The 23,218-nt window shown below is 39.0% G+C and overlaps 1 long non-coding RNA gene across 18 annotated transcripts in view; it reads right to left on the bottom strand.

Annotated features, from left to right (window-relative positions):
- LOC111254702 (uncharacterized) overlaps window positions 1-23,218 on the bottom strand; it is a 173,003-nt gene that overhangs the window by 91,596 nt on the left and 58,189 nt on the right. For 3 of the 18 annotated variants that reach the window (XR_015318031.1, XR_015318030.1, XR_015317995.1), the window contains exon 2: window positions 7,181-7,259. The exons of 11 other annotated variants lie outside the window; for them this stretch is intronic. This is a non-coding gene — a long non-coding RNA (uncharacterized LOC111254702). Of the gene's footprint in view, window positions 1-7,180; window positions 7,260-11,719; window positions 14,575-23,218 lie in introns of those variants that run through there. 4 more of the 18 variants (XR_015318026.1, XR_015318033.1, XR_015318039.1 and 1 more) reach the window with 3 other exon arrangements.

The following is a 23,218-nucleotide window of genomic DNA, read 5'->3' as shown; positions in this document are numbered from 1 at the left end:
ACGAGACAGGAGCTATTGAACGCATCGAGCAGGATTGCAACAACGGCATCAAGCACCACACGCATGTAGGGAATAAGCACCCCAGGAAGCTAACGGAATACAAGGTACTCGAGGCCACAATAACGCGAACAATTTCAAAACTAATCAAAGACGACAGCCGTGTGAAAAGAAAACAAAGAGGCAAATTATATATATATATATATATATATATATATATATATGCAAGAAAGAGACAGAGGGAGACAAAAAGCGAGAGGGAGAGGACAATTTTAAATTCATGCTTGTTTGATTTTTTATTTTATTTTAGGTTCTTTTAAGTTAATTGTATTTTAAGTTCTATAGGCACTATTACCAAAGAAATGGTGTAAATCCGTTTCAATACATATGTATATATGTGCCTAGATAGTTAATAGAGCAATGCGCAGTAAATCGGCAGCGTCTTCAAAGTTTTCATAAACCCTGTATGTCGCAGTTCGAATACACAGACAACCGTAAAAAAGAAAGACAATTCTAGCGAAAAGGTCTTAAAAGGCGTCTGGCAGAAAGAAAAACGGTCGTTTGAGGCGAGGTACAGCGGCGGGGGTAAAATGGTAAAAAGGGTTTCAAAAACTCAAACAGTAAAGGCAAAAACGAGAGGTTGGGAAGAAAAAGAGCAGGACTGAGCGAAAATGGCACAACGATGACAGTTTCCTGAAATTAAATTTAAAAGTAAATTCAGCCGATACAGATCTGCTGCTTTTTGGCTCGAATCCATATTCAGTACGCTGCTTTGATTTTGGGTGTCAGGAAAATCAAGACATTGCGTACGACGAGATGTGAAAGTCGGCTGCTGTTAACACACGAAGATTTGTGGGTCGCATTATGTCAGCAGGTGTATATTAAGCAGTCAACCACTCATTCATTAATTGAAGAAAATAACTCTGTACTGAGCATAGCCATGCATCGATAGCTATACGACACGATGAGTGCTCTACTGTTACAAGCCTTCAGACGAATATTCGATATGCTCCGATGTATATTCTTATTACAGACGAAAGTTACGTAGAAGTATGTAATAGTAACTCGTATTTGAAAGGCCATGTTACAGCTACACACCTTGGGTATCCTTTCAATTTGTTTCTTATTATTAAATTTTTATGTGAGATCCTATGATTCCCGTTTCAAATCTCCCTTGGCCATACACCATGTTGGCTAACAAAGAAACATTCAAGCTCCACTAGCTGCTGCTTTTAAGATAAAGAATATTGTCTGCAGAACGCTGCAATATAGACAATTCATTAATGGTAATGGGCATTCGTTTGTAATTGCAGTTCAGCTCGGTTGACTGGGCGTCCCACCGTGTGAAGCTTATTATAGTCTAGCGTATGCATCGTGTGAGAAGGTCCATATCTTCGTATGTTGATAAGCAAAATCAGCCTTCAGAATCGACACATAAATGAATTTACCCCTGGTACCATTAATTACCCAATTATTAAACAGAGATTAAGCGCCCGTAAAGCGCTGACGGCAAAATGTGCCTTTAGCACACTAAGTACGTGAATAGTAAATGAAGAACTGATGTAGATTTTCTATTACTTAATTTTTTTTTTCCCTTAAACCTAGCTGGCTTATCCGTGGCGTTATTACAAATTTGTAAAGATATTTCAGACGAATATAAGGAAATTTATTGAGATCAATGCGATATTTTTTCTTCACATAAAAATCGTTAAAAAGGATTATAGAAAACGAAGGCTAGTGTGGAAATATGTGCTGTTACTACTACTGAGGAGATCGGTTCAAATCTATTTGGTTTGAGTGCAGCAAATGTTTCCCAAATAATCGATAGTTCGTTCTAACAGAGAACCGCATTTATCCAAAACACGCAATAGAATCAACATATGGTCAGGCAATGAGTTTCTACGCTTTGAAGCAGGATAGCCCAGTCATGTTCATTCTGAATATGGAATCGGAGCTATCCGGAAACCCAGCAGGCTGATGACAGTTCCGAAGGGAAGCTATAAGATGATTTGATAGCTCATGCGGCCAACGCTGCCTTCCTGCGTCTTTCGGTGACGTGCACAGTGAAACTACTGCCGATTGCGGAGAAGAGCAACCTCGGATACGGAAACTGATTAACAGGAACAAGGAGTATCCTGGCAAAGTGCAAGGTGTCAATCGCCGTTGTCCAGCCTCTTTTTCTGCACTTCCACCTGGGTTACGTTTACGGTCAGCCTCAAATCTATGATTGCCGTTTGGAGCCAGACTGGAGTTTGCTATACCTGAAACCTGTTCGACCCGTATATATCACTGAGTCATCTACTTCAACTGACTTTCTCATTTCTGTTATTTGATAAGGAATGGTGAATCCAGCAAGATGGTGAACAAGAATGGGCTTAAATTACCCTTTTAATCACAGCCAGCTATCTATGGGAGAGGTAATGTTTGGCCGCTGTTCTCCTGCAGAATCGCAACGGGAAGGTTAGGAGCACTCAAAGGAAAACCGACATCAGCCACCGTGAGTAGAGCCTTGTACCTGGGCAACCTTTGTACGACCACCGTGTATAGCAGCGTTCTTTTGACGCTTTGCCATCGGGATCTCATAGAGCATATAATCGTCAATAAAGTGGCTTTCGAATGATTACAGCCAGACTGTTTGTAAACAACGACTGGCACGCTATAGGGAGACATATTGTTTTAATTAGGGTGCCACTGGGCGGCCGACTATTGAGTGGTCGAAAGAGTATTGACGGTTTTTAGGCCAAAATCAAAGCAAACATTTTTTTTTATATACGTTAAAACAATATTATTGAACTCAATGCATACTGTTTTAGATAGAAACCTCCTCTCATTTTTCCGGCAATACCACAAGTCCGTAGCTGTGACGATGCGCGTTCCGTTCGCTGGTTCAGGTCAACTTTTTCAATAGCTTGTTTTAATCTTGTTACTCGCTGATAGCAGAGGTCCTAATTAATTGTTTTTCTCGGCGATAGAAGCTCATAGTGCACAATTCCTTTCCAATCTCAGCAAACACATAGGTCTTTTGGGCCTTTTTGTCGTATGTTATCTACTTTTTTGCCAGGTAATTCACCGAGAAAAGGCCCCATTTTGTTGTGTTTCTTGAATAGATAGAAATATGGGAAAATGCACACTTCTGCAATAAATTATCTGGCATTCAAACATCAAACTTTTGTTCAAAACTGTTTAGTTTTTAAGTGATGTCATGGTGTCAACGGGTTCATCAGTTTTTTTTTGTCAGCGGTATATTACTCCGTATGTTTTACATCGAAATTCCCAGGTCGAAAGTGGCCAAACCATCTTTGAATCATTTATTCCAATTTTTCCTTCATACGCCAGAGACAGTATTTGTGGCATTATCATAATAAAATTGTAAAATAAAACTCATTTTTGCAGAAACTTCATTTACGCTCTACGCTAAATTTTAATGAAGGCACTTGAACAATTTTGACGCACTCGCTATTGCCAAATGTCCGCGCTTCAATGATATCAAGGCAAAATCGAGGCGCCTCATAATATCCTGGATATGAGTTTAAAACTATCTGAGTAGAAAATTCCTCAATACCTTTTCCATAATCTAATATATTATTACTCAATTTGCATATCCGATGGTCATCGGCATATCGTTTCTACGACCTCTTGAAAAAATTAGCCCCTTCTGTTCATGACGTGGTTCGTCGATCTCGTTTAACGATTGTAAAACGTTTTGGTATTTTTAACGGGGCTTGAATCCAATTTTAGTCTATGGGGTAAGCACACGTATATTGTGTATTCTACTGTCCCGTTATCCAATTTACATTGTGCCTCCGGTCATGCTTCACCAGTTAGGTGGTAAGCACAATTTATCCCAGCGAGCTGACATGCACTCCAGGATCACAGAGCTCAACTCCGTGCTGTAAATAATACATCATTGCGTACGAACGGTGTCGTTCGTGTTAGCAAAAGCCGTCGGGTCAATAAACTCATATTTCTAACAGTAGTGGTATTATTGTTTATAATTGCAGCTTCGAGCAAAGCTTGAGCCACACATTTTCCGCAGTTCTGCTCAATTCTAATCGCTATGACATATTATTTGTAAATATCGCGTTCTCTAGAGACCTTCGTTTTATGGATAGAAAGTGTACCATTAAATTTTTATAGATATTTTCAACTAGCTACGTACACACATGTAGGTGCTACTCTTAAGGAAGATGTGTTGAAGCAAACATTCGAAAATGTCGTAAGTCAACCATCTCATAAAAAGGACGACAGTACACATCAGCACACCGGGAGGGTGAAACTAAGAGTTTGTATCTCACGATTAGACCGACGCATCCGTTTCGGGCTGATGAGCCCCGGTAGTATTACCCCAAATGACTGTCATCTCACAAACTGAACGAAAAATCTCAATAATGAACAACTTACACCGAACTCGTGCTAAACTATAATTTATTAACCCGTTCAATTCACTATTGGTACACGTGTGTATATTTGGACATAACTTCCATGGCACCGCAAGCCACCAAAATTGGATTCAACCCTTAAGAGACGTATTTCGAAGAATCTTTGTATGCGAGTGCGCTCGTCAATGCCATCCAAGGTAACGGGCACATCTCGGCCGCAGTAGCACTGGGCCGGACGTATTGCTTCGTTGCAAAGCTCTTCGAGTTCCGTTCCTATATCTGGGTGACTGCTCCAGGATGGCTTTCAACATCTCTCGGGTTTACCGGATGCTGTCAAAGCTTGCCTTCTGGGGTAGCCTGAACGGTTCCTATTCTAATTTTTTTTGACCGCAGTTTCTCATGCGATGCTGTGATCCCAAGAAGACTGACTTCATTTTCACCAGTACAATTGAAACCGCTCGCCGCGAATTAGCCACCATTCAATTAAAGTACGCTTTTTCTTTCGATGTCCACAAGACTGAGGCGATTTAGCACCGAGGATCTCTACCTTATGATTCAGAAGATCGAAGCCCCCACTCAGTTTCGTCTTCCTCTAGTCTGTCTAGTTGAAGACTGCCACTTTCGAATAGTGTTGAAAACAACAGAACCTGATGGCGGTAAAACAAAAAGTACACTGCCATATACTGGAAGGAAAATGAGCGTTATTAATAATCGCTCAATTAATAGAAGTAAAATCTGACAGAAGTGATTGCGCTATGGACATGCGGCGCAGTGATCCGGCTATTGTCATTGATGACTACTTTATATGCATACCTTTGGAATTTAATCACGATGCAAATAATTTATATATATATATATATATATATAGATCTATATATCGCTATATATAGATAGATAATGTAGAAAAATAGTTCATAGATGAACTCAGGAATATATCAGCATTGGTATGTTGAGGGCTATACGAGTTCCACAAGCGTTACAAACACGGCATATAATTTTGCTAATAGGCTAAATTATACCTGTATCGGGCAACAAAAATCTTTCTGCGCTAACAAGGATTCTCAGGTCTAGTCTCACAAAAGGTTTGTGTATGGTTGATGGGCGTCCCAGCTAAGAACTACACCTCGTATCGCTTGCTCGATGGTTTAATAACGTCTTGTGCATTTTTATTGGCTTAGTGCACTGCCTCAATGGAGAAGTCGGGGCGTTACACTTAGAAATAAGGCCAATACACTTTGATCTTCTACATAAAAAACAACAGACGTTAATGGTGATCCACTGTGTACTGTAAGCCTTATTACAAACATGACGTTCCTTAGATGAGGTACACAAGGGGCTTTTGTCCGTATACATTCAAGCTTTATCGTTAGCTAAAACTGAATTGATAGTGCAAAAAAAACTGAAATACCTATGCTATATATATATATATATATATGTAGCTAGTACGTGTTAAACGTAAAATTGTATACACAGAATGAGCTACTACAACGCTACTCAGCGTATATATATATATATATATATATGGTAACAGTTCATCTGTAGCGTCAAATAAGATCTACTACCTTCTTAGTTTTTTAGTGGCTTAAAGAATATATATAATTAGTTCTTTTTGAACTCATAATCTCTACGGAAGATACGGTCCGACCTTTTTGAAAATATTTACACTTTACGAACACAAGTCAAACTAAATTCATGGATATTTAAGGTCGGGTTTTATTATATTTTTCTCCACCTTAGAACATTTTTTTGATCATATTGTATCTTCATAATCTATGACGCATTTACGGGTAAGCACCACATTTGGGGCCTTGTGTTCTGAAATAGGCATAGAACCTATCCGATGCTGATTATAAGATTATATTTCTGACATCTAAAATCTAATTATGTACGTAACAATAAAGTACCCAGGTAGTTTATTAAACTGCTTTAGTAAAAGTTAAGTACAATGAATTTTATTTATGAAATAAACCTACCTGATGAAAATTACCAGCACTTCATTCGTGAAAAGGTCACGCTGGGCTTGACACCTTACCGGAATCGTAAAAACATGACTGTGGTAAAAGAACAATTGATGGAATCATTTTATGCAGTAATGCATCAATATTGTAAGCAATACGAAAAGCGGTTTTAAAATCCGTCGTATCCTTGTTATCCTTATAGATAATGGCCACGACTTTGCAACCGGAAATTGATTTAAATTTCCGAAGGGTTTCAAGGGGTGAGCTACACTCATGCCACAGAGTAACAATTTACTGCTCCAAAAAAAGTAATTTTTTTAATCAAGGCCCACGTTATGTAGAGATTTTGCAGTATTTTTGACCGGAATAGTAATATAATTCCATCGTTTAAAACCCCACGACTATGCTGATGAAACTGTAGTTCTTTTTCTGTCTCAAAGATACCTTGTTATTTGATAGGTGTGTGGGGTTCGTGAAAATCTTTAAGGATCTACCTTAAAAGTTAAATATTTTGCGTTGATCTGTGGCCTGGATAGCGTAACATGAAAGGCGCAGGATAAACGAAGATCAGCAGTGTGCTTCGATAATACGTAGTATGCGTCCACGCGTACATCTAAACGTTTTTGTGAGACGAAAGTTAAGTCCAGGTTCTATATTCAGAGCACGATTATTTTTTCAGCGAAAGTTTAAGATGGATAGTACGTGAATATTATAGTGACGAGCCAAAAAAAAAACTAAAAGCTTTTGACAAAATTGAAAAATTGGCAGTAAAGGTTATTGATGCATTATTTATCGACCAATTGTCGCGCGCTTAGTGTTTGCTCGCGTTTACTGTGGCATCCGTACCTTTGAATCTTATCCAGGACGGGATTTTCAGCCTTGAACGGTAGAGGCAAAACAGTTCCATACTCCTACGCCCAGTCCACTGATGAAAACATTATTAATTTAATATAAGTTGCTGTACATATCGTGTAAAGTTGGCTGCGACAAAAGATTTGAAATGAGGACTTCGTGTTGATGAATGGGTATTCTAATTGGGTTTTGCTCAATGAAAATTGCTTTAGGAAAAATCTGTGAATACATTGTCTTGTGGGCAGGCTACGTCTTCCTCTTGCAACTGAACTGCATATGCCTAAAGGAAATTTTCTCGAAGAGAAGAAAGGCAACGGGAAACATCAAGAAGCTAGACAATCGAAGAGATCCGCCAAGATAATCGAGACATTGCACTGTAGTCCGTTTGCTAATGCCCCTGATGGCTCATCTGTGGTTTGTAGAATACCCGTAGCACCAATCGCTTATGCAGCGCACATATTGTAAATAATGCATTGAACTATGGTAATGCTGACCATCGTAATAATGCTCGACACAAATGACGCAGTTGACGAAACCGTTACGCGCGGAACATTGCAGAAGAGACGGGGCATTTATTATTTGAAGAAAGATATACTATATCCTTTTTACGTTATTTTTTCCTATTTTTTCCTATCCTCCTGAAGTACTTTTCTGGATCTGAGGGTAGTCGTATTGGAGCATGTTCCTTTGGTTAAAAATACTGCGAATAAAGGACTTTTTGATTTTGTTAGTAGCTAACTAATCACGGTGCCATCTTTAGTCTAATGGAAATTAATACGTTTAGATGTAAATGCTTTGAGCTTTACATTGAGAATTACTGTTGAGCATTACATGCAATAGTAGTAGGAATATTCACTTTGAGTTAGATATTCTCAAAAACGCATTCTTTTTTCTATCGAACCTTATAGATCCGTCTCACCCAGTTTCACTCTGCGGGACTATAACGTCAATATAACAGTTACACTTTAATTCCGTCCTAAGACCCATAGCTACGCGTGACATCAATGATTTATCGCTTTGCAAAATTAATAATTTCTGGACTCGAAACATAACCTACGATATCTATCTAAGATAGAAAGGATCTATATCTATTCTTTTTACTTCAGCAAGATCTGTGCGCTGCAACTGAAAACGTCGAAGGTACAAAGACTAGTTAACAGTCAGATGACGAAAAGATACGATTTTGGTAGTCTAAGCAAACCGGGACCGCGGTGATGGCATTGAGAGGGCGTAGCCACTTGAAGTTACTTAGCTATTTTTGGTTATTGAAGGCTACTTAGAACAAGATGTTACAAAGAATGTCGAAATACTATCACGACCACATGCAGGAGCTGACTTCTGGAAACATGGCGGGGTCTTTGCTGACGACTGCAAGACAAGGCAGGGAGAGCAAGTTCGGTGAGATGGTCGGACATTTTGTCTGACCTTCTCTTGTGAAATGAAAGAGTGCTGTCCTGGACCATTAGGTGGCATCTGGCACGCTCGTATAAATACTTAGCCATTACCCTATCATTTGCTTCGAAACGGACCATTATCAAGGCCAGCTCATTATTGAGACATCAATTCTTAGGAAAAAGAATTGAAGCACGTTATTTTCATTATTGCCACCCTCATGTATACAATCTGATATGATGAAAATGTAGCATCGTGTCTGGTGTTAAAGGCAAGAATTTAGAGTTATGATAGAAGGTCTCGAACATCTTGGACTCTATTTTTGTCTTATAAAAAAACTTGGTAGGAACTGACCAGTTAGGTTGTTTCTGCTTCTGCTTCTGTTTGATCAGTTCCGCCAAAAAACACCGGAACTTCCAACAAAAACTAACGCTTGTATATAAATCAGGCATTCGCGCTAATGGCTTCTAAATACTTTTATAACAAACTTATAATCACTAAGAAAGTAGCAAGGCTCTTTCGAATTGAATAAAGGATTTACTGTACCAGCTTGACTTTCCGCGTTCTACGGTTATCTTAGAAAACTGTATTATAAAAATATCATACAGAAAAGTATAATGGCTTAGTGCTTTCCAAGTTATTATTTGTAGGAAAGGAAAAAGATGCAGTTGGCAGGTTTTTCTCTCGGTTGGCACCATTGAACCACTGCCTACTAGTTCTCTCGCCAGCGACAGTCCCAAAGCTTAAGATGACCTCGCTTTAAAATGTCAAGACTACCACGAAGCTCCAACTCTGGGCTCCTTTTCAGCAAGGCAGGCAGTAAAATATGCAAATATGTAGGCGACATGGCCTACGACTTGAACTAATCGGCGATTCAGCAGCGACCCGAAAAAGAAAAGAGACCTATTTTCAACATATCAAAAAGGACCAACAAATGGGCTGAACGAAAGCTGAGTAATGCAATTAAGGTCCAAGCGTGTTTGAGTCGCAGTTAGCTATTGTAGATTCGCAGAAAGTATAACGCAGGATAAAAATTCACCGGTAATTTTTTATGCTTATTAGGGCCTATTAATACGACTAAAACTTATTCTGAGACCGTAATGCTGATTAGTACTTTATCTAAGTATTTTGATAGGGGTGTTTCTCTTCTTAACTATGGGTATTTTAGTATGCATTAGCATTAGGGTCGATGTATAGTAATTCACAATATATAGTTACCTGCCTGGCCAACTCACCTTGTTAAACACGAATTTCTATGAAAAGCAACAGTTGATTAATATAATGCTTAATGCGCTTTTTGAAAAATTTAGTTTGCTCTTTGGCTAAGCCATCCGCATTTTCGTGCCTCAAAACAGCATCGAAGCTGCAAAAAAGCAAGTAGATACGCATACGACCACATCTTTCAATGTCTCTTTGTATCTAGTTTTAAAGCAAAGTCTTCAAACGGCTAGGTACTTCTAGCATAAAGCTAAATATGTCTATGCCCGAATTTGTAGCCATTCGACATCTCGCTAACTTTAGCACGTAAACATATTACCCATCGTGCTCTCATCGGTACGAGCGTCGCGAAACACGATGCAATAGCACAACTATAAAAAAATCCTTTTACTGACATATATGCTGGCAGAAATGGTCTTGTTTTTCGATAGTGTTTTAAGATATTATACTCTTTCTTTGTCACCTACTTACCATAATTGTTTTTTTTTCAGAAGTCAGCTCTTGTTATATTACCCACGAGATACTACTACTACTACTACTACTACTATTCATATTAAAACGTGTTACGGTAAAAAGCTCTCTGTAGCATTTCTATCGTGATACATTCTATTCTGATCAGTTTGTCAAATTTTGTGGACGCCATGTCTGTTGGGTCTTGTCACGAAGCGCGCTCGTTCCCTGAAGCCGTTCAAGCATTTCAGCTGTACGTTTTCTTTGCTATGCCGCACAAATACAGGCTGTGTAACTCTTACGCGACATAGAGCGAGATGAACTACGTGTATTGGTGGTAAAACTGTAGTAATATACAACGGTTGTCGTCAAATGGTTAAGTCCTTATAGTAGGTTTGGGTGACTGAACTATCGGGCTCTGTTTCTGATAAAGCCTGTGGTTTTCAAGTTTGACAGCGTCATGTTAACGCATAGAAATACTCTGGTATAAAATGGAAAAATTCAGAGGTGTTATCTATGCAAATTCTAGGAGATTTCATAATGTTGTGCTGATTTGGGCTCTTTATCGGTTTTTGATGATCTCGTAATTTCTCTTTAGCAAAACTGTCATTCGTTCATGTATTCGTAGCATAGAAAGGAGTGGAACATAGGAAGAGAGGTAGTTTTCAAGAATGTAAGTTCACCGCTGACCGAAAAACTTTAATTTCGATTAACCATTTGAAAGGGCTCGTAATTGTATGCTTACTTTATTCAACCTTTAAAGTTTATTTCGGTAACATGTAAAGTAGAATGCAGTCGTCAAAGTTTGTTGTCTTAAACTTTGCAGAGAGTTGGCGGTGGTTTCACGATTACCCTAGATTTTCGTATTTAGTAAGTATCAAATGTAACTGCTCTAGTGGGAAGAGTGTTGTTTAATTGTTAATTAAGGAAAATGGACACGGCGTAATGCTTGTGATAGAACTACGTAATGTCACACAGAGCAGAAGTCAAACGCTTGGCCGAAGCCAAGAACAAAGAAGTAATTTCTACTATCCTTTGGTATCTTTAATATCCTTCATCAAAAATTGTTGATGTTTACTAGAAGAAGCAAACGCGTCTCGTTCTGCATTTATAATTGCATGACGTTTCAGCAGATCTGCAACGATCAGCGTTTACCTAATTATTCAGCTAAAAGAGACTACGTACGGCCTTATTTTTCTCTCGCAATATAGCCTTTCAACCTCCTTTTTGGTATTGGTAAGAAGACATCCTCATCCTCATTCAATGACCTTAAAGCTTGCCATTGCCGCAGCCTACCGGTTGATCTCGTAAACAAACACATAAACGTAGGCAAGTAATAACAGCGAAGCGCTCGGTAAGCAATCCGCTTGTCGTGCCTCTATTCCTATTATCCCTTTAACTCATAAAGCGGGCAATCCATAGGACTATACTAAGGTTACGGCGAGCGCATTGGTTAAAGAAGAAGTTAAATACCGTTGGCAAACGATTCCTGTGTTATGTTGCAGCATTTCCGTGCCATCCCTGCGGTGTAGCGGTGCCGGGAATGATAAACCCCGGAAACCGATGAGCCGATAGAAAACCCGGATCAGGAAAGCGCACACATCGCTACGCATTTGGTCTCTTGAGCCTGTCTGGGCCACTGTTTTCATTGATACCCTAATCCTTCCGACTCGCTAAGGGCACCTGCTGTTGATACGTGATAACATCGACGCTAGCGGTAGCCAATCGTTATGTTTTTATATACATTCTGTCATGTCTTGGCGCTATATAATTTTTTTAGAGTAGAGTTTTGCGGCAATGGCCATGGGGAACGCGCGATGGAAGTACAACGGTGGAGCATATCTTCACTTAAGTTGGATGGATACACTGTAAAATGCTCGAAACAGCCTAGTAGGTCTAAATGTAGGAAAGTATGCGACAGGCGAGGAGATCGCGTGTGTATAGGAAAGACATAATGAATTGATAGTTTTGAGGATTCCACTTATCGTGAAATGTCTAAAAGACAACAGCAGGCAACGATGTCTACAAGAGATAGAACTTTGTAATATCACGAGCAGCTGTGGCTAGCTATATCCGCGATACTATCTAGCTGGAGAAAAGGCGTCATTTTATGATCCACTTATTCTACGAGATACATGATCCTGGATGCTGCTCGCTTGTAAACGCGTAGCCTAGGACCTTTAGATTAATTCTTTTTCTTTTTAGGAGTTGCCACCCATCGGCAAACTATGGTAACCCATTTTTGACCCTATGAATATACATTCACTATTTTATGCGGACCACAATTTTTAGAGGACGGGTTTTAAAGTGTACATATTAACTTTCGATGTTCGAATTAACGATGAATGAACATACTTCGAATTTGTATGGCGAATGTTTCTAAAGGCGACAAAGATAACAATCATAATTTCTTGGTCATGTTCAATTTTTGCGTTTGCAGGATATAACCTTGCTGATTTTTTACCAAATCACTTTGTGAAATGATCTATCTTAACGCTAATGCTGTAGTAATGTTACTTTTCACTGTTAAATAATTTAACAAAGCGCTGAACTTCGAAAATAGTTTCGTCTATTTCTAAGGCTGAATTCAAAATCCAATTTTATAATCTAGACGACGTAATAATTACAGACTTTAAATAAAATAGTAGATAGTGGATGATAGCAGCATACGAATTTTCGAACAATAATAACCTAAATTTCAGGGCCATATTATGAGATATATTGCATATCTCATAAAAGCGCTTAATCAAAATTGTTGTTCTGCTCTTGGTCTATATAAGTTATAGGTTCATCCTTAGAAATTCGTCCGTTGTCGACATTAGTTGATGGGGGAAAGGATCATAGCGCGCCAACCAACATGTCGAGAAGTTCAGACGTCCAGCGTCTGTAGCAACATTGTTTCAAGTTCTGTCGCAGGTAAACCGCGATACTATCTAGCTGAGCATCGTTTTAAGTCGAAGGCCAAAGTGAAATTTTTCCGAAGGAGCACACTTCGTTAGCGAAATGACAGCGCGGCATAGCCGTTTTGCAAATGGCCATATTTATACTGGCGAGTTTCGAAATAATGGAGTGCGTCAAGAGCCTGAAAAATTTTATCAAAGACTTCGGGATTACCGGTTTACTAAGATGACACCTTTTCCATGTAGTCACCCCAAACAGACTAAACATCAAATAACACTAATTATAGACAAGGTCAAATAGATACGAAGAATGGTATAGAAAAAAATGGTAATGTTTACGTGTCGCCGGTGTATGCTAGTTTGGTTCATTTTTATAATTAGATTGCTTTTGGCACATGTAGGCACACACGTAATATGCGTATATATAAGAAAAACATAAATTCTAAACTATAAAGAGCAAATATCTATCTGCAAATAAATAAATAAATAAAGCCCTATTAGACAGTAAATATAATTTGCCAATCACTCGGTTTACTCTATCTATCACATTAAAGATGATCGCTAGTATACCTATAAATGATCGATCTATTGAAATACTTTCATCACGAAGTTCGAACGCGTACTTTCTTTCGACGTGTGTATCTTCCCTGCTTAGCTATTTTTTATAGTGTGCCGTCCTATATTATATTCTACCTCCGTTAGCGCCAGCCTTCAAACGCGGTAAGCGTTCATACATTGAAGCAACTTCTCGAAATAGTCTCTCGTACGGAAGATGCTTCATATTAACTTTACACGATACAATTTCATTCAATTTTCGTGCACGGATAAATATCAATATTCTATTAAATTAAATTAGGTATATAATAAGTGGCTATGAGCGGCATTTCCAACTCGTGTCGAAAAGCTAAGAAGGAAACTTAATTTATAGCCATAAAAGCCTGTGTTTTTGCCCAAGAGTAATAAACCAAAACGAGTTTCTGTCAACGTCGTTTTGGATGGTATCACTCACTTTTTTTTATCAACAGTCAAAGTTGAAACTTTGGAAAAAGTGGATTGACAAAGCTATGCATAATATCCCAGGGGTCCTAAATCAATTATGCATAGGCAGCGTTGTTATCGAAATTTTGGATTTCCGCTTCATCGATACATGGTCTCAAAACAGCTCGTGGATCTATGCGGTGCTCGTAATTCAGTTCATATCTTAGCAGTGATCCATGCTAAGGTCAAAACCTTCGAGGTTAGGTTTAGCCTGGTTCTAAGTAAAAAAAGTTCGGAAGGTTCGAAGGCACAATATCCTGGTGTTGTATTGATAGTATCAATAGTTTTTCAAAAGTAAAGGTCAGGTAGACGGCGATTTCCAAACTGAATCATTTGCAACATCAGATGAATGTTACGGCATGCCTTCCACAAAACAGCGTACTCGTTCCCCACCCCCATAACTTTCGCCTGATATATTTTTCAGTTAGTTTTTTCATTAAACCAACAAAAATGGTGCCCAGCAGTATTCAGGTTATAGTGAGGATTTCGCAAGTGCACTTCAATACCGCTGCTGGTAGTCCTAGAAAGGTCGTAGCGCCCAGCTACAGAATGACGACGTACTATTATTATTATTACGGCGATATGACGCAGAAGTTCCGAGTGGTATAGTCGAGTTGACCAGGTCGAAGGTTTGTGGCAGCACAAGCACGACGACAACCACTTTGGAAAATTAAAGCCGACGCTTAGATCGCGTGGTTTTGTCATTCCATATTCCTTGTTTCCTTTAGGGGACATCGTCAAAAGCGAGCGATGGAAGTGCGAGAAACGAAAAGATCCTTCTGGGCGCCTTAAACTGACTGCTGGCTGATTGTGAACGACCGACCGGCAAGAAAGCGTATCTGTGTCCTTCAAGACCTTACTCACTGCAACGCCAGTGGCTAGTAAGCTTTTGCTAACTTCCTTTGGAACTATTGATGCAGATTAAATTTCTTGCTTGTCCGTTTTCTTCGTGCGAGGTGGATGGCGCGAAATTATTTATACGCAACGGATCTATTTGGTCGGGCGCCAGACCTAGGGTCATGTTAGGCCTGGGGCACGCTGAAGACCGTCTTCGAGTACAATCTATTTTACAGACAATAAATGGGTGCAATGCGAATAAGTACAGTTATGCTGCAGAGCACTGTATAACATGAATCTTATATTTACATTGTGAAGTTACCGAAGTTGCTATTATCGTACTATTATTACGTCAGAAGAGTATTGACCGCTAAATTCTAGCTAAATGGTTTTAAAGTCATGTATATCAAACATAAAAAGCCGGGCCAGTATTGGTGTCGTTGGAAAGCTGATACAAAGCAGTGGTAGGTACGCGAAATGTCGGAATGTTTTCCTTCAAATTTAAGACAAAACTCATTGAAGATAAGTGAAATTTCCGCAAAACTCTGCCTTAATTTACAATTTTATAATGATAAAGACACGAATGCTGTCTAGCACATGAAAAAAAAACGTGTGTTTTTTATGATCAGGACACGTTATTGGAAAAAAAATGGTCCACAGATAGCTCTGACATTTTCGGCCTAAAAATTTTAATGTGACCGATATTCCTCTTAGCGGTGGATCAGTTACGACCAAACGAGCAAAATTTACAGGTGAGTAATCGTCATCTCACTAAGGAATGAAGCATGGACCACCAAAAAGCTCTAACAAAATATGGCTGCCACAAAAAAGGTTGGTTTCCACACGAATTGTCGCCAGTCAATTTACTCGATCGTGTTTGTATTCGCGAAGCTTTATAGAAACACAACGGAACAGAGGCGTTTGTAAAGCGATCGATCTTGGTGATAAAAAGTGGATTACATACAATATTAACGTACAAATAACAAAAATCTATTCCACAATTTGTGACGAAGCCAACACTGTCGTCCAGGAAAGTGATGCTACGTGTTTTTTTAGTAGAATTGAAAAAGAATACTGCATTATGACTTGTTGCCGCCTGGCACAACGATTGAACTAGATTACTAACAGGATTTTAAGAAATTATTAAAAAAAAAAAACTTTATTAGAATAAGTGAGCAGGAAAAGCGTCATATCGTACCATGACAGTGCCAGACTACGTGCATCTTGTGGTGCCGGATAAAGACTAAGCGGATTTGAAGAGTCCGCCGCATAGTTTAGATCTTTCATCATTAGACCTTACTATTCTACTATCATCTGTTTCCCCGTTTGGAAGACAGTAATTACTTATCGCAGAAGCTCTACAGCGACGGGATTATGGCGTTATCAGGAAAATGGCAGGAGGCATTGATTAAAATGGCGCGCGTTTAGTTTAATAATATTTTTTGAAAGATAACATAAATCTTCACTTCTGTTTCGGCTTTAAACAGACAATATTATTTCGGCAAGGCGATATTATTTCTCTTTTTATTATTATTAGTTTGTTATGAAAGGCTGGAAAAGGAGCCGTTCTACTTATAACTGATATGGACTGCTCCAATGTTGGAACTGAAGCAGAACTGACTACATAGAATATTTGGAGTTACCACGACGAAGCTTAACGGTAAAGCTTCACAATGTTCAGTAGATATAACTACTTAATCTTTATTATTATTCTAGAAATGTGAAGTTCAATGGCATAATATTACGATCGTTGGACTTCTGTTGAGCATAGACAATCCTCACAAATGGTTCTAAGTTTCATGTTTTTCTACCGAATTCATCCCATTTTTTAACTAAAAGTCTTAAATATCGCTCGATTTTTTTAGAGTTACCTTAACAACGGTTAAAGAATAACATAACTTCTGTATTGAAATGCGATTTTAGGTTATGAGCTCACGTCCTATTTGGTGATGCATCTTCCTGAGCAACAGTCGTGACAAAAAGCTATAATTGTTATTATTTAATTAGATACAATAAATTAAAGTATTATATAAATAGTAATATCATTTTAGTATTTCTGGAATTTCGGCTCTGAGACCGTTACAGTTGAACTTGTTTCTGATTCGGTTCTTTTCAACACACCTTCCTTGCAAGTTGTCACCGCTGTTAAAACCAACTTAACTTATCTATCGCATTGAGTATGTGAAACATAAACAATCTGTAGTCACTCGTTCACAAATAGCGGAAATTAATATATGTTTCGGACAAATTTGGATAAGGTAACACATCTTATTCCTAAACGGAATTTACATGAAAGCCTATTATTTTTTTATAGTTTTAGGCAATTTTTCAACTCACACTTTACTATGCTCGATTCACAGAGTAGCTGTTTATTAAGTTACAGATGTTCGCCTATTAAACGAAAGTTGTACTTTCCAGTAGTTTCAAGCCTCTCACAAAAGTGCTCCCTTTGAATTTGTGCGAGCATGCGTTGTTATCCTCGCCCTTGAAGTGTTGCTAGGACGAACGGGAATGATTCATAAAACGAGGGATGAACAGCAATAGGCCAAGTTGTGGTGAGTACGTAAAAATGGAAGTCCCGGTCACGAAAGTGAGCGCACTGCTTTACTTCGCTTCTAGGTCGTCAGTTTCGCACGATTTCTCTGATAGCACTAAGCCGTATACTTGCCACAGTCCCTCCTTCTTCAGCAACTGCGGCGATGACGATGTTGCTGATCAGGCTCGGGACGTGATGTACGACCTTGTGCTTTTGTTTACACCATGCTCTCTAGTCTGATCAGTCTTTAACCAATAAGCCAAGCAAGAGGATAACGCGAGCAGAGGCCTGAGGATGATTACACATATGTAGCGTTGCTTTGCGCGGTTTTGCTCTTGCTTTTCAACTGAACTCATTTGTCTCTAACGTGCCGTGGTTAACTTCCTGCTTGAAAAAGAGGCAGAAAACAAGGCCTGTAAAAAGTTCAATAGCTAGTGCACCACCATTTGGTCAGTTAGGCGTGAGTAAAATCTAAGGAAGGTGGCTCAAAGAACACGTTGCTGAATTACAGCAGCGGCGGCGATGGTTAGAAAACGCACTCGTCTAACCCGTTGCGTTGTGCTATAACATAAGCGTATGCCGCGTTTGTTTCGGAAGTGCGGACAACGAACGGGGGTCTAAAGATGACGAGAAGCCGGAGGCGACGACCCGGGAAATGTCAGTAACTTTCACCAATCAAAGTAACCTGGAGACGAGCGTAGGGTAACGTTGACAACATAGAGACTCGAATGCGATAAAGGCTACAGGATGAAATGATGCCCGTGTGAGAGAAACAGGCGGAGAAAATAGGGAAAAAGTAGGGTGCAGAGGAGAGCAAAGAAAAGGAGAAAGTTGGTGACAGTGAGATAGTGCTAAACACATAGAGAAAGCCAAAGGAATTACAATTACTAGCGCGGTTTCATTTTTCGATAATGTTCGTGGTGTTCCTGCGTCAATTGACGGGGGGTCAAAAACTGGTAGTTAGGGTCTCGTCAAAGCGAACTATAGCTGCAGAAGGCCGAAGGGGTCACTACTACCCGCCGATTCATTCTTCTCAGCTCTTTATGACCCTGTTCTTGACGCGACGCCAACAACCTACGCACCGGCGGCTCCTTTCGAAGTTGAAGGACGTTGAGGAAAAGCAGGGCGACGTGTCAGTTCTTCACGAGACGCTTTTGCCCCACTCCCGTTCTTACATTGGCCCCTAACAACGATGGCCATCTGACAACGATGGGGAGCCGGGTTCCGAGCGAACACTACGCCAGCAGTAGCGCAAGCAAATAGCTGATTCGAAGAACCGTAAATGCGCGAAAAGTAGAAACAGGGCTGGTTGTAAAAATAGTAGTGTTGGAAGCAATGGTACTAGCCGTGACGTTGAAAACAGGAAACCTGAAGCCTGAGGAAGTTAAAAGCAAGATGAACTCAAAGTGAACGAGGAGAGGAATGAAAGAATTTAGTTGGAATAAGATGGGTCAGTGGGTGCAGCAAAGAATGCAGCACGCACTGTACTCGCGATGTAAGGCACAGAAGCACTCCTTTTAGGTGACAGTCAGGCAGCGCTAGGTTGCAGGAAAGGCTAAGGCAGAAAGAAGATAGACACTTTTGTTGGTGCGGCGGAAGCGATATGGAATGAACGGACAAACAGAACGGCTTGGGGGCTTGGGCGAAGATCGGTACAAAATGGGACAGGACTAGCAACGCTGATGTCGTCGTCGGTAATGGAATCGACGAGAAGACAACATGCAAGGACAGAGACGCAAGACAGAAGAATCCTAGGCACGAGCGAGCAACTTCGAAGCCAGGACGCAGGCCCAGTGCCGCCTTCAGTTTAGACAGGGTCTGCGTAGGCAGCAAAGTGGAAGCTATGACCGTGTCACCATGGGATCACCATGGAAGAGCGGGCAAACCATACAACGTAAAAATAAAAAGACGCCATTCTTGAGAAACCAACAACATAAGCATTGATCTTGAGATGCGTGCATTAGGAAAGGCGTCGACAAATATATATTAAGCATAAAAGTGTGCATTTGATTTTGAAACAAATTAGGAAGCAAAAAGATTTACGGTTGAAACAGCCTTTATCTCAACATTACAATATTTTCGTTAATTACATTTCGCCTAACTATAAATACATAGAACTGTAAAAATGTAGCACAGAAATATACATGTAAAAATGTTTGTAGCTAACGGCTTTAAGAACGTGTGTTTTTTAAATGATTCGTAACAATGCCGCTTTTTGTGTTATTGTTATTTTGTGAACCGGGCACACTCCCGTATGCTGTTGCTTTCGTCTTCACGAATGCAATTTATATGCCCCATAAACGCTCAGCGACTACAGTCAATCTCAAAACAAAAACATGCAACGGCTTAAGGTACATAATGCAGGTTTCAAACTCCGTGTCGGGCAGGTCGAACTCGAAATCAAAATTGAGAAAATGGTCTTTGCAAATCCCGTACGTTGTCTATTTCGATAGTCGGTACGATGCGCCTTGTTACGGCCATGTTTGCGTCAGAATCGCAAACCAGAACCGCAATTGCTATATAATTGAATATTAGCTATATTGGACAAGACGGATGCGTGCAAAGACAAATAATATCAATAATCATAATTGAAACTCATCATCATTTGTCACTATTTTACACGGCTGTAAATCATCAGTATCGCGGAATTGTCATTGTAAAATAATGTGCTTATTTTAAATACCACTGTCTTCGGATAAACAACCCTTAATTTCCTCATCTCTACCTTGTACTCAACTATAAGTTCCTATTTTTCGACCAGCTGTAATCCTGTTTTTTCAAAATTTTAAACCTAGGTACCTTCGCTTTTTTAAGTGATGAACGCAGCGCAATAAAGCCATTTAGAATTGCTCTCGAAGGTAATTTCAAATGAACATAAGTCCTATATATAGGCTGGTTCTTTTTTTCTAACTGTGCTTATACAAATGTCTTATACATTAAGCAATTTACGTTCACGTATATATTTTAAGGTTTCAAGGGCTCTAAGAGTCCAATGATGTTTTGAATTATTTGTTATTATAATAAGTGTACGAATTTCCAGACTCCCATTTATGTCAGCATAATATCATAAGGATGTATCGTCAAAAATTCAGGCCTGTCCAAGCAAAGATTATCGTTCTTAAAGTCTCCGTTGTATAAATCCTGGCCCTTATGTATCTTACAATATAGCTTAGTTTTTGAGTTTTTAAAATTCGCGCTTTTTTCTGACAACTGTAACACTATACTACTGTTGCTCATCGTAGCCAAAATTATGACGAATGCTAAAAACATGTAAACACTGTTTAAGCGGTCATCACAAAATGCAATTAAATAGAGATAATGAGCATACCAAGATTAACCCTTGAATAACGAACACTTCTTTTAAAGAAGTATGAAAATATAGCATATGTGCAAAGATGGAATTTTTCAAGATTCTCATACGGAAGAAGTTCCGGAAGACCGAAAACATCAACGAGTCTCATTCGCCAAAAATTAAAACTAAAGGCAATCAAAAACATTTGTGAGACGCCAAGTTGTGAATAGCAGATCAGCAAGTCAACAGTCCATCGCATTTTTTTATTACGCATCTTAAATGGAACAGTTACATTCTAACAACATACATCACTGAAGATAATTTGGGCGGCAAACAACACTTTTATAAATAATAGTCGGAAAGATGTGAGCAGGATGCAAAGTCTTTAGAAAAGCTTGTTCGGAACGGTGAAGCTACATTTAAACTAAAAGGCACGATTAATGGGCATATTGCACTTACTGAGTAATTTTGCAAGTCAACATGTTACAAAGAAATACTATGCGAATTTACCAGCATCTATAATTTAAATAAACGATTCATTAAGCCAGTCTCTTTTAACAATATAATGACTAATGCCAATTTTTTTAATTTACTACGACAATATAGTTAGTTTATCGCCAGTAGGATGGAATACCTGTACACTGCTATTGTGATGTAACAGCATATCACGATAAGAATCTTTATACAGATGACAAAAAGGCTCTATGAATAGTTTGACACCGAACTGGATACTGGTGAATTTCTTTGAACAGCCAGTTTAAAGATGAAATATACGCCAGGAAACTAATACTGGAATACTTAAAAACCACAATTAGACAAGGAGGAGCCACAACACCAAAAGAGGTCTCCGTCGAACTTTTTAAACGAATAGCTCACCGTTATCACAGGATGGTAATAATTTTGAACACCTGCGGTCGGAGAAGTAAATTATACTTTCGTGTGCATTATTTTGCAATTTAAATATTGAATATATGCAAATGAACTTATGGTCATTCAAACTGTGTGTATATGCTTTAGAAACCGTGTACATATATATATATATATATATATATATATATATATATATATATATATATATGTGGAAAGTGTTAACATGAAGCGCGTACGTAAAGGGTGTTGAAAATATAGGTATAATATATAACCTTAAAAGTTGGCACTTTAGTTTGCCAGCCGGTTTAACAGCCTAATCTGTGTTCACACATTAGGTAAGCATGCTCCAATAAAATAGTTGTGGTAAGACGCCCCATACGTATCCGTTGGGTGTTTACATATATATATATGCGCCTATTTCAGTCTGTAGATCGCTGGCCTGACGATTCCTGGGGAAATGTTTTTGCTGAACATCGAGATAACTATGAAAAGCATATTAAAAATTCATCACACCGTTCTATCGTTTTGTCGCAACAAACAGGTACGAAAGAAAGCAAGCTACGTTTAACAAGCCTGCCTTTAGCAATATATAAACCTTCTTTCCGTTAGCCTGATTGTCACTAAGGCGATGTATGACCATTTTGTTTGTCGCATAGCAAAATGTAGTTGTCCTAGACTAGGCCGTCTAGTACGAATGGTGCGATTTCGTGATCCCTTTTTCGTCTGCTTTGTCAACTTCAAACCCGAAAACTGTCACCTTCATATTGAGAATGCTATGCTTGTTTTACTAAATCGAAACATACTTATCATTATTCTAGCTGTTTATATAATCTCGAATAATTTACGCCAGGTAGATTTAATATTATGTAATAAAGCTTCTGTTAACGTTAAACCTGATAACGTCTTCACGACCAGATGTGTTTTGTATAGGTTGAAAACTGTTTCCATTGATGCTTCTTGCATGAAAGATACTTACGTGCTTCCTATGAATATTCTTGGCTGATTTATTTGATCGCTAGTGGACCAATTGTTGCGTATAAGATTAATGTAAAAAATCCGAAAGAAAACTTGGTTTAGGTAGAACCCAGTTATTTAGGATGTGTCTGTTTAGGGCGTTAGGTTCACAACCTCAACGTTCTGGCGGCAGATGCTGTTTGCTGCAATAGGAGGTAGGTAAAGCCTAGCTTAGTTCTAATGAAGACCGAAATATTTTTTCAAAATTAGGTGTTTTCTAAAAAACAAAGGAGATACTATTCAAGTATATTTACTACGAATACATGCACAGAACCTAATCAGCCAACTTCGTACAAAACATTGGGCTATCAATATTAACGTTGCAATATGACTACGTGCTACCTTTCTACGGCGCGCAGACCATGACTTTTCCAATGGTCGTGCACACCATAACTGCGTTGAATCATTTTTTGTGTCTACTTCTATATTAACTTATTTACCACGCCAGACGCTTTTTCTCTGATCGTCAATGAATAATGCTCATA

This window comes from Varroa destructor, unplaced genomic scaffold, assembly GCF_002443255.2.
Source record: "Varroa destructor unplaced genomic scaffold, Vdes_3.0 BEIS01000007.1, whole genome shotgun sequence".
Taxonomy (NCBI): Eukaryota; Metazoa; Arthropoda; class Arachnida; order Mesostigmata; family Varroidae; genus Varroa; species Varroa destructor.
The sequence above is the reverse complement of the archived record's forward strand: the minus strand, read 5'-3'. Positions and strand labels throughout refer to the sequence as shown.